At 44.4% G+C, this 12,547-nt stretch overlaps 1 protein-coding gene across 5 annotated transcripts in view; it reads left to right on the top strand.

Annotated features, from left to right (window-relative positions):
• The first annotated feature begins 260 nt into the window (after positions 1 to 260).
• Positions 261 to 12,547, top strand: part of LOC105212751 (broad-complex core protein isoforms 1/2/3/4/5) — a 61,341-nt gene continuing 49,054 nt past the window's right edge. For 2 of the 5 annotated variants that reach the window (XR_008471294.1, XR_008471295.1), the window contains exon 1: positions 454 to 1,833. The gene's annotated coding sequence lies outside the window, so the exon portion shown is untranslated. Of the gene's footprint in view, positions 1,834 to 12,547 lie in introns of all 5 variants that reach the window. The other 3 variants (XM_054231318.1, XM_054231319.1, XM_054231320.1) reach the window with 3 other exon arrangements.

The following is a 12,547-nucleotide window of genomic DNA, read 5'->3' as shown; positions in this document are numbered from 1 at the left end:
TGTGTGACGTTTGCTTTGTTGTTGTTGTCGCTGCACTGCGAGTAAATATTCCGCGGCGCATTCGCTGCAAAGCTCGGCACGCAGGCGGCGAGGTGTGACCGGCGTGGCGCAGCGCTCGGAAGCATGCAGCAAACTCTTTCGTCGCCGCGTCGTGTCGTCGGCCACTGCAGGGGTTAATGTCAGACTGTGCGGCTATTGTGTGACTGCAAAATCGCCAAATCAGCAATACAAGCGATCGCAGTGCCGAATTCGGCGCAGCCGACTTCGCTGGGCAAGGGAATCAGTTTGGGCTTTCACAGTACGACTCTCACTCACTGAATCGAAAATTGGCCGCTGCAGCTGCGAGTATTTAACGAAGCTCGAGTCGCCAACGGGCGGAGCCACAAATTTGCTGTACGCATTCGCAAATTAGACACACGTACGGGCATGTGTGCGTGCATGTGGTGGGGCGGACAGTTGGGGTTACGCTTTAAATTTGGGTAACTGAACCAGAGAAGTTCGGAAATGCCTATAGCTTTGTTGTAATTGTGATGCAGCAAAGTATTCCTGCAAATCTGCTATCGCCTGCGCGCCGCGCAACTTGGAGAGCGAGCGCAGCGCATAAATGCTGTAATATCAGGCGGACTCTCGCGATCTCCGTCGGCCTACATACGATAATTAGTCGAAAGTAGTCTAAAAGCGCTGCTGCTTTTGCTTCACGGCGCCTGTGCTGGGATAGGTACTTTCCCCGCAGTGTCCGAAGCAATTTTCCCTAACATCGGGAGCGTTAACCGATTTTTTGCACACACATACTCGTCCTCGTCATAGACTGCCGAACCTCGAGAACACGCACACTCCGCAGTTAACAGCAGCATGACAAAAAATGCGCAAATTCGTGTAAAAAAAAGTGTAACAATATGGAACAACAACATTTACAACAATAACAGCTGTAACACTCATACATAACTGCAATAGCAACAACGAAGGCGGGCAATGGCTTTGACTCTGACTAAGGCAACTGCGGCAACTGCGACGGCGGCGTCAGCGACGAAAAGCGAAAAGCAGGCAACTCTCCGAATCCGAATTGGACAGGCGGACTGCGCTTTTTTGCGAATTCAGTTGAGTTTTTTAATTCGATCGGCGCACAGTAAAGGTTCTGTAACTAAAAAGTTAGTGAGCTAAAACGCATTCGCGTCAGTTTAGTGCGCCCAGGCCGAACGTAAATTACAAGCAAACGCGCAATCCTACAGCGTTCACCAATACACAGCCACATTGCGCTATATACTATATACTTAGACCCACACACACACACACACACAGAGAAGTACCGATACGTTTGGCGCTTAGCTCGCTAGCTAGCTAAGTGAGCGCTCGCAAGTGGACTTGCGGATATAAAATTTTACGCAAGAAACGGCATACTTTTTCGCCACACAACAAATTTAGACGCGCAACAAAACGGAAGGAATTCGGAAAAAGCAAAACAAACGCTCCCGACAAAAGTCAAAAATTCCCTAAATACAATTGTGATCTAACAAAACAGTTTCATAAAACAATATGGGACAATCAGCAGTGCAAAAAGACAAGAATTGAACTCAACTGAATCAAAATCCAAAGCAAAAGCAAAAGGATACAAACTATTTAATCTTGAATGAAGTGAAGTTAAAAAAAATAATAAAAACATTACAAAAAGGGCAATTGGGTATTTTCAATAAAAAACTAAAATAAAAATTAGTGAGCCTAAAAACATTTACCTTTGGCCAAATTGAACTGAAATGTTAAAAAATGGAAAACAAATTGCCAAAATATTTTAATAAAACGCTGCTCATTACGTAGTGGAACCGATAAATATTAAGTGTAAGTATTATATAAACCCGTGTGAACGACCTTGCAATTGAAAAAAAAATTAATAATTTTTGCTTTTTAATAAAAAAAATTAAGAAGTGCTTACAAATAATTGTTTATACATAAAATAAAGCTTTCAGTAACCTAACCTAATTGCTTGCAGAAATCTTATTTAATGCACAAAAAAATAATTAAAACATTTAAATACAAATTCTGTGTTGAATAATGATATATGTATGAAGAGAAAGTGAAAGTGTCTTCAGAACACAATTCCAGATTATTTCTTCAAACCCTTTAGTGGTTTCATGGGTACCTTTTTCCTACTCAAAGTTTAAACTTTTTGCCAAAGTGACACCAACTTCTAAAAAAATTGTTTAAATTGTATTGTGAGATAAACCAATAATCCAACTGATGGTCGAACGAATAGAGTCACACACCCGACCCACAACAGTGATAAGCATTAAGTTATACAATAGAACGCCTGGAACTTAAATACCCAAATAATCTAGAGTCTTCTTCAATCGTCTTCTGTACATTAGACACTTCGTTGCAGGGTTCCCGATTTTTCGAGACAAGTCGATAACGTTCGTTCTATTTTGAGAAAAATGTTTTCAAAAGTTGAATATTTTCACAGTTGCCACTTGCAGTTGATAAACTCAAGTCGTTATCTTGCAATCGAAGTTCTCAATTTGCGCTAAACCGCTAAACCAATAAGTGGTTGGGAATTCCACAAATTACTCCATATATATGTAGTATAAGATATCAATATATGCACTCAGTTGCAACTTTTTAGCAAAAATATTTGCGTGCCTTTAGGGATGTAATAGACAGTGGCGAATTCTGGTGCAGCAATCAGCTAAGCTCGCCAGCCACGAGCAGCCACCCTTCATTTACAGCAACGACTGCAACAAAGCCGCTGACGAGCTGAAAGTTCTCGCTAATTCGTGCGGTTGGAAACTTAAGTTTTATCATCTGCGCTTTGTGCCTAGATTTCATCATGCAAATATCTTTATTCATGCGTTCGTTTCGCTCGTCTCGTCTCAGCTCTATATTTGTGTTACTGCACACACCCTGCCGATCTTACGGCACTCCAGCGAGGCGAGAGGTGATCCACGTCGCCTCGCCAGCGACTGCAGCTGAAGTTTGTGCAGTGCTTCCATGATCTTCACCGTCGGGCTGCACATATTTGCACACAACTGTTTGGGTGTGTGTTCCTGTGTGTAGAAGGACATTTGAGTCATCCCTACCCCCATCCGCAACGCATTTCTGTGGCTTTTCGTTGGTTTTTTTTCAACGTTTTCGCAATTCTTCTTCATTTCGACTTTCCTCTGTTTGTTGTTTGCTTCAGCCACTTTTTATTGTCAATTTGGTTTTCACTTTTTATTCGCGATTTTTTACACCAAGTAACTTCGCAGTTGGCGATCGCGCACTCCCTTCTGCTGGTTCTGTTTTATGGGCTTCCCTACTTCTCTGTTATGTCGTTGCTTTGTCATGCTCTTTCGTTGTTTCATTCGTCCGTGCGTGCGTGTGTCCACTGCAGGCAGCGCCGTTAGTCAGTACGCCATACGGCCAGGGAGGCGAAAGACCAGCCGCACTCAGCCAGTCAGCCAGTTAGTCAGTAGATGCGTCGCGCTGCAGATACTCGACTCGAATTTCGTCCGCTGTGAGTTTCGTTCCTCAGTTCGACACATTTATTTCGTGCAGCAACAACGTCGACGGCAACCAACGGAAGCGAAAATGTGTTTGTTGCAACGGAATTCATTGAAAAAAGCATTTTAAGAACTGCAATAGCAAAATTAAGCGAACCGAAGTGTGAACTCGCGAAATCTTTTGACTTTCGACGCCCGTTGGCGGTGGACGGACACTGGACGCCCGGGGGTTACCTATTTCAACAGCGAAGTTAGACAGAAATCGCTATTTGATTGATTGTCGCGTAGAAGCGACTCTGCAAACCGGAAGCGCTATGTATAACGGGACATAAATCGGACAGTGTGAAGCATTTGAAGGCTTCTGCAGTATTTTTGTTTTTTTTTTTATTGCTTTACAACGCAACAGCTCAGGTCATACTTGTTAGTATTTATTGTTGTTTTGCCTTCGCTTGAGGAAAACAAGCGATTTGTTACATTTTAACGCATATAGCTCATAAAATATACATACATACATATACATATATCTAAGCTCAAACGCACCGCACGCCTAAGGTAACCTCAACCAGCTCAGGATCACACAAAAGGGTAAGTACGCACAAAAAACTCATATTGCCTTTGACATTTAAAGGGACAAAAATAAAACTGGGGAAATGCAATAGTGAAATCTGTGAAATATTTACAAAACTCTAGAATCAATTCGAATTACTTTGGTCTGTGATGTCTTCTGGCTCTTAGTCGTCTTCGAAACTTTTCTCTGCCATCCTAAATCAAAAATATTTTTATTATAACCATATGGATTATTGTGTCCCAAAAGGAAAATAAATACTCTTTAAAAGTTCCTAATGACCACTGTTAAGCTTTAAAATAAAAAGTAATTATGACTGATATCTCAGCCCCAACCGATAAGAGACCAATAAACCAAGCACACTCCCCCACCAGTGGAAGCAACCGTGACAGCACACTCCACCTCCAACACACTTTCACTTTATCAGTTGCGTAAATATGTAACATCCGTTAGCCTGTATGCATGATGCAAGTGAATAAATTCGTGTGAGTGCAATTGTGGAACGGCAAGATCCATTTAAATAAAAATCACATTGTCAATTGGTGTTTTGTGCGACTAGTTTTCCACACAGTTGCTGCATGCAACACACACGCCAGCCAACAGTTGCTCAAGCACGCACGCAAACATATAGCAAAGCTCGTCTGGCAACACAATCAGCCGGCAGACCAAACAACATGTTGACGACGCAGCCGAAGCGCTGTGGGCGCTGCAAGGGAGTGGATGCCACAGAACCTGACTACGAACGAGGCCAAAAGATGGACTCCGCCAAGAGAAAAATCATAGGTGCGCAGCTGGAGACTGTCGGCTAGACCGAGATCAAGACGTCGGCCAAAACCGTGTCAGTGCCAGTGGAGCAGACCCAGACCGGCCATATGACGAGACGGCACAAGCACTCGTGCAAACATATTGTATACATTTATCTATAATTGCACCGGTGTGTGTGTGTGTGTGTGTGTGTGTGTGTGTGTGTCGGTGTGTTTGTGCCATAAAAGCGGTGACGTAATGCCAACTACTCCACTAACACATTTTCCTGCATTCCTGCTGCAACGGCGGCAACTACAACCGCTGCCGCTGCCGGCGTTTGCAGCGCTGTCACGCCTAGTCGCACACTGAATGGAGTCGTAAATATTGCAGAAGCAGCAGCAGCAGCTCGAAGATGGGCGCAAAGGAGGCAGCATACACGAGAATAGCAGAGTAGCCGGCGAATACACCGGCGGATGGCAGGCGTGCAAAATCGCAAGCACAACAATGACTATAATCTACAAGAGGAATAGAGAAGCAGCGGAGTGAAAATATTCACATGAACATGACAACAACAACAATTGTGTGGCCATGAGCGCATATGGCGACGAGAAGGAGATGAGCGGAGATGTGAGGCGCTGTGCAACATTCTATGCGTACGCATGCATAGAGTCACTCTAGCCATCAGCATGAATGCCATTGCCAATGCCACTGTGCCACAAACGCCGGCACTATCGCTCCAACACTCACCGAACCGACTAGATGCGACCAGCCACATCACTCTCATACATACATACTTACATATATGTATATGAAGTTGTGAAAGAAATCCTACGGCCAGTGTTGAATAGAGAAACAAGAAAATGCTGTTCCAACAACTGCACAAAAACGCGCATATACTCGAGCAGGTCGGTCAGACGGATGACGGGACAAGTGGTGGAGCTCTACGGTTAAGCAGTCACCGCAACTGAACACTCCAGTTTGTTCTAGAACCCTGCGAGAAATCTGCAGCAAACATTTTTTGTATTGTTCATATCAAGCGTTTTTCTCAAAGAGAGTCCAGTTATCAGGTCACAAGACGGGTATTAGGGCGTTCAAACTTACACTAATAATTTTTGTGCTTAATTTTCGAAATTAAGAAAACTTCGAGTATTAAACTTAAGGTCTGACATAGTCTATAAGAGTTGATAAGTTCAACCAGCGAAAGCTTATGACGCTGAAATAGATTCCTAAGAAAAAATTAGTTCAAAATTGAAATCCACATTTTCGAAAATAGCGCTCAGCCTAACTCTCGAATTCTCAGTTTCTACACACGCCTAGATCGCTAACAGTTGTTCTGCAGCAGTTCCGATTGGGCTTGTGATCTTGACTCTCGGTAAACTTCGCGAACATTGAGATGGCTCGCCATTCCATGGCTGTGACTGTGAGTGTGCGGAGCCTGCATGAATGCATTTTATTGCATTGCTTGCACAATATAAACACATATATATGTATATATATATAGTATACATATATATATCTAGGTCTGTGTGATTATCATGCGTTGTTGTTTGCACAAAAGCTAGTCTGCAGCAAATGAATATGGGATTGGCTGATCAACTCAGCGCGCACTTACACACACAGTGCGACCGGCAAATATAGTTGGTGCTAATAATTTTTCAAGGTTTTGTATTACAGACGAGAAAATAAACAAATCAATTTGTGGAATAAAAGCGAAAAGCGTAAAGGAAAAGGAAAAAAGCGTGCAAATAAACGAGAAATCTGCAATAAAGGAAGCTTTGTGCGTCAACTGCGAAATAAGGGAATATTTGAGTCAAGAGAGAGAAGGAGACAAACTGCATGCGAAAGAGAGAGGAGTGAGGAAGTCACAAAACAAAATGATCGATTATTGAACGACAGCGACTACCGAGAAATAATGAATCAATTTGAACTACTAAGTTGCTGCCACAAAAGCCGAAGAACCTGAATGACCGACCAAACGAGGTGCAAATTGAAGGGAGTCGCACAAACTGGTCTCCGATACTCCCACCATGCGGTTCTCATGCACTTTTTGTCGACATCCTTGTTGTTGTTGCGCCGAACTGTAGGGGTGAATGCCGTTGTATGGCTTCTGCGACCATACCCGATACCCGGAATGGAAGGAAGTGAGTGCAATTAGCTGCTATTTACAGTTAATAAATAACACACGCACACACATAACTTACAGTGGCAGCGATTCGATGACGAGCTTCAGCCGAATGCATGGGAAGCAATGAAATAGAAAAGCAAAAACACACAGAAGTTTAGAAGCCACACAGCGCGTAGCAATAAAGCTAGCAACAACAAATATATATGTATATATATATATATATATGTGTGTGTGTGTGTGTGCAAGTTGCGATAGCCAATAGGGCAAGAACTGCGCCACAGAGCACCATATAGCATGCATTCCCATAGGGCATTTCCGTTGGGCTGCTGGCCTTGATCTCTAATTGACTCGTTTAAAATGTCGTCGAGCCTGGCTTTGCCACTGAGACGCGTTGCTGCTACTAAGCTAAACAAAGCAAATACTTGCAAGCGCGTGTGAACGCGTGTGTGCATTCACATGTGGACGCGCCGGCAAACTAGTTTGTGAGCTCGATAGAATGGCGCAGGGTAAATGGCAAAAGATTTCGCTGTCCGGCAAATAGACAGACAAAGAAACTAAGGCCAGGCGCGGCGAAGAGCCAGACGAAGCGATGCAAGTGGAGCTGCTTGCCCTACAAACAGCCAAGCAACTATAAGTACTTATAGAGACAATTTTACTAAAAGCATAGGAATGTGGCATGTTTGGCACAACTTTTGCGCCTCTAAAACATTGTTTACCCACCGCGACATGCGAGGAGTCTGCTGTTTGCCCGCACAATCCATATCAACGCTGGCCACAAACCGTTGGCTGTGTGGGCACACGGCTGTAATAACAAAGCAACGCTGCGGCACAAACAGTGCCAGCGGTGGCAGCTCCATTAATGCCGTTCAAGGACGCCTCATGTGCGTTGCATAGAAATTCACACAGCACACCATTCAACCAGCCGTGCCCGGTGCATGCGGTGTGCATGCAACAAGCGCATGGTGTGCCGCATGGCTGCCAATGCAGTCGCAGCCTCTGCTCACCGCGGCAGCGCTGCTATGCCGGTATTCTCGGAAACGGATTCCAAGGCCAACCACATTTAGCCACACTCAACCGCATACAACACACAACTCACAATAAGCAATTCCGACTCGTCGTCCATGTCGTTGCATTCGCGCTGGTATATGTAGCACACTGGCCCTCGTTTACTTAGTTGCAACGAAATGCATAAAATCACATGCACATGCAACTATTGCACTGCCAGCAATTGCGCTAAGCACTCGCTGCCACTGTCACTGCCGCTGCCGACGTCTGATTGTTGTTTTTTGCTCAGGCTGTCGATAGGCGCCGAATGGCCTTTGTGTGGCAGCAATTGGCGGTGGAGCGAGGTGTGGGAATGTGTGTGCCAGTGCCCGTGGAAAATTTTCATTGCCATGCGATGGTGTTGTCGTAGGCAACGAGCCAGAAACTCCGCTATGTGAGTCGCACCGTGATGCATTTCGGAACTGAAATTTAAATGAACATGTATTTGACTCGTAGATAGGAGCAATGCAGTTTGAAATACATAAGTACGGATACTCGTCAATTGTTACAAGGAATGGGAATTTTAATTAAAAAAAAATCACAATATGGGTGAACCGGTACTTCGAAGTCATAGAAGAATCGGTCTAAAACTTCTCCGCAATCTTTAACACTTCTTCAGCGACTTTCTGATTATATTTTCGTTTATAGTTTCGATCGTCGGAGTTAATGGCGTTAGATTATTGCTGCCTTATTCATTGAGGATATAGATTACTGCGCCTTCGCACACCCTAGAGTACATATTTGCAGATATATACTCAGCGGAAGTCGGGTTCCTATGAATCACATAGAACACCGACAATGCATTTGTGCTTCCTGTGTCCACATTGCGGTTCGCATTTGTGTTGCATCGCTTCGCGCCTCTGTCCACTTATGTCATTGCTGCGCTGCAGATTGGTCGGTTAGACAGGAAAACAACGGAATCGGCTTTGAAAGCGTGGATGTAAAGAAGAAATTGAGAAGCAGCAACCAAAGCAACCACGCCAACTACAACTACTAGACCAGAATAGAGTTGTGCTGGCCCATCGTAGGTCTGCGCCGCAGTTCTCATTGGCTTTGACATTGGCAGTGTGCTGTGGCTGCGCGTCGCTGCCGAAGCCGGTGTTTGCCATGTCGGCGACATGGCATTGCCGGCACATTCGCTTTGTTTTTATTATTTTTCTCTTCCTGCAGTCTGCACCGCTGCTTTCTGATTTTTTATTACCGTCAGTTATTTTTATGCGCCGCTTTCCAACTGCATTTCGAGTCAGTCAGTCAGTCGGTCATGAGTGTCGTCATACACAATTACGATGACGTCGCTTGTGAGTAGCTGTTGTAGTTGTTGAAGTGGCTGGTTGGTTGTTGGCTTTCTTGCCGCCACCAGCTGCAAAAGCGCGATGGAACCTCAAGACAGGCGGGGGGAGTGCAAAGGCAATGGAAAGCTCTACCAAATGACTGGTCGAACAGCTGATGAGGTTAAAGTGTTGTCGAAAAGGGCTGACGGTTGGGCGCACCACATTCAGAAATGCCGTTACGCTTCTTATTTTACTTTTTACATAATTGCGGCGACTTGGCAATGACACCCGCCACGACCCGCCTCTGCCACCACTCGCTTGCCGTTTTCGCTGTCCCGCTAACCCACTCAAAACAAAATCCAGAGTTGTGCGAGTGTTACAGACACCAAACGAAAAAATTGCACGAATATACATATATGTAAAGTATCGAATATCGATGGCCCAGTAAATGAAAACTCCATAAAAAGCAATGTAATGAGGTAATGCCTCGAAGGAAGCGAAAGAAATGTGTCAGTTCTGTTTTTGCTTTTCTTGTTTTTGTTTTTACTTTACACCTCGTTCAGACACTATCTGAAGTACTTTGACGAGGCCAGAATATAATTGTTATATGATTAATTCTGGATTGAAAGTAAAAAATTCTTAGTTTTTCTACTTTTCTGTTGATTTCTTCTGAATGAAGAGCAAATAGTTTTTATTTGTAAAATGACATAAGCTTACCATTAATATGGCACACTGCGAACGCGGAATTATGCTAGTTAATTTTTGTTCAAATATTGAAGGAGAAGGGAGTAACTATGAGCTAAGGTTTTTTGGAAATTTTTTTCTCAAATTATATTATATTTCTATAGATTTATAAATATTTACTAAAGATCCTCAAATCAATGATCCTAATTTATGTCCATTAATATGTGAAGTTGTATAACGCTCACTAAGCGCGTGAGTTCTAGCACATTTGTAAATGAGTGACGAGTAGAGTGCTTCACTGCTTGATTCATCACATTCAACTTCGATTTGCACTTCGCATCAATCTGTGATCTCCGAGAAGATCAATGAGGTTCTAAACTCGAACAGCGCATGCGTCGATAAGTCAATGGCACCAAAAGTGAACTTGGCGATTTCGCGTGGGTACAGTTCAGCTGCGCGTAGTGCAGTTCAACCATAACAACAACAGCAAGAATATCCAGTAAACAGCAGTTATGCCGCTAAGTGTTGGGGCAGTGAAGTGATACGCAATATATCGGACGGAGCATAGTCAATCAAACGAAACGAGGAAATACGAGAAAATTTAGTTCGCTTTCTGGGGACAGAGGGGGTGATCAATCACCAGTCAGTGAGATCAACGCCATCATTGCAAGCACTTAGAGCGCCGTGTGGCAATAGGCATGAGGAGGAGTGTGGGAGCACAGGCCAATGGACGATTGTAACACACGGTGCCACCCGCGCAACGCCCTTCCGCCGCTGTGCGCTAATGTACGCTAATACAGAACGTAAATATTACCGAAAAGCCTGCAGTTGCAGTCGCTGCCGCTGCTGTCATTCGCCTCTTCCTGCTCATGATTTGTATTTTTTATCTAATAACCTTGTCTGGTGTTATTAAACCCAAAAAGTTTCTTCACCTCAGCGCAATGAGAAATGCTAATGCAAAGCACAGCGCGCACACATGCTGAATGCATACACAGAAGTAAATAATATAAATAACAGAATAAAAAGGCAAAGAGAACGCATTGCAAATAAACTGAAATGGCAGAGTCAGAAGCAGAATAAATAAAGCGTACAGTACGAGCGCTGCTAAAACTGGCTGCCGAGCACAAACACCAGTGCAGCGCACACACGCCGCGCGTACGTGCGTGATCAACGCTTAGCATGTGTTGGTGCGCCGCGCATCGAACGCGCTGAATTGCTAAAGTAGCTGCGCCGCGCGTAGTCAATTACTCAAACGGCATGCGAGCGTCCACCGCGCGCTTGCCGTCGTCCAGCAACCACCCACCAATCGCCTACCGGCGCGGCGGCGCTCGCTGTTGTAAGGAGCGCGCGGACATTCGGCTTTGTGTGAGCACGAACACACAACGCGGCGCAGCTGAATTGCATAGAACGTGCAACGTTTGCTTGGCTTAATTTCTGATGCGTTCGCCAGCAGCGGCCACTTATCGCTTCCACACAGCACACATCACAGTTCATTGCATTGTGTTATACAATGCTTAGCACTTAGCGTCAACAGTTACATATATTTTGCACACATTAGCAATTATATTTTTGGAATTTCTGCTTTCTCATATCGCACACACACACGCTTGCGGCAGATGAGCACAATGAACCGTGAAAATTGTTCGCAACCAAATTTAGAACATTCAGCTAAAAACACTGTGCGTTCTACGCATGCAAACTGCAGACGTGTCCACTTATGCCCCCACTCTAAGACCCCCACACGCATTTGCAGCGAAGAGCGCGCGCGGCATAAGTTGATAACGCGGTCAGAAAAACAAATTGTCATAATAAACAATAAACAAGAAAAAATTCACTTACCGCTGCAGCAGCAAAAAATTCAGCTACAACAACAACATAGCCACAGTAAGACCACAAAATATATTTCGCAATTGCACACACAAGCGAATGTGGAAAAGTAAAAGCAAATTATTCAGTTAGTGTCGCGCACACACAAGCGCGCGCCCTGCAATGCGTGCTTACACACGGACCACATGTATGTGTGTGTGTATAACTGCGATTGTGGGCATTTGTTTGTTTAAACTTTGTTTTTTTTTTCGTACGTTATCTACCGGGGGTAATGAACGCGCGTCCGTCATTTTATAACAGCGCACGCGGGTCTTCGAGCGCGCCGTCGAACGCTAGAAATTATAGGTCGATATTCAGCAGACTGCGTGTTGACAAAACTCACGCCGATAGTAACCAAAATCGATGCCATCAAATCGTAGATAGCAACGGAAATTCCACCATTTCTACAATTAAGACGCCCGCAATTGCAGTTACAAGTATCCGGAAAGAAAATCACACAAATATGCCTCGTCAGCTAAAACTGAAATAGTTTGATACTTTCAGCACAAAATGGCAGCGCTGCCTCGAATTCGAAAACGGCGTTCACTATTCGCACAAATTTAGCCTTGAACTCGGTCGTCTGCTATTTGGAAGGCATAGCGCTCATTTACAAAAATAAACACACTTCAAAACACACATATTTAGCGCTGACGAAAAACAAAAGCGCAAAACTGCGAGGGGAAGCGCAAGGGGCGCACTTTTGACGCCGACATTTACAATAGATCGCGGCGCGCACTAGTGTTGGTGCGCCAATAGACACAAGGCTGACAAGCGCAGC

Source organism: Zeugodacus cucurbitae, chromosome 5, assembly GCF_028554725.1.
Source record: "Zeugodacus cucurbitae isolate PBARC_wt_2022May chromosome 5, idZeuCucr1.2, whole genome shotgun sequence".
NCBI classification, from domain to species: Eukaryota; Metazoa; Arthropoda; class Insecta; order Diptera; family Tephritidae; genus Zeugodacus; species Zeugodacus cucurbitae.
Note: the sequence above shows the minus strand (reverse complement) of the source record. Positions and strands in the feature narration are given on the sequence as shown.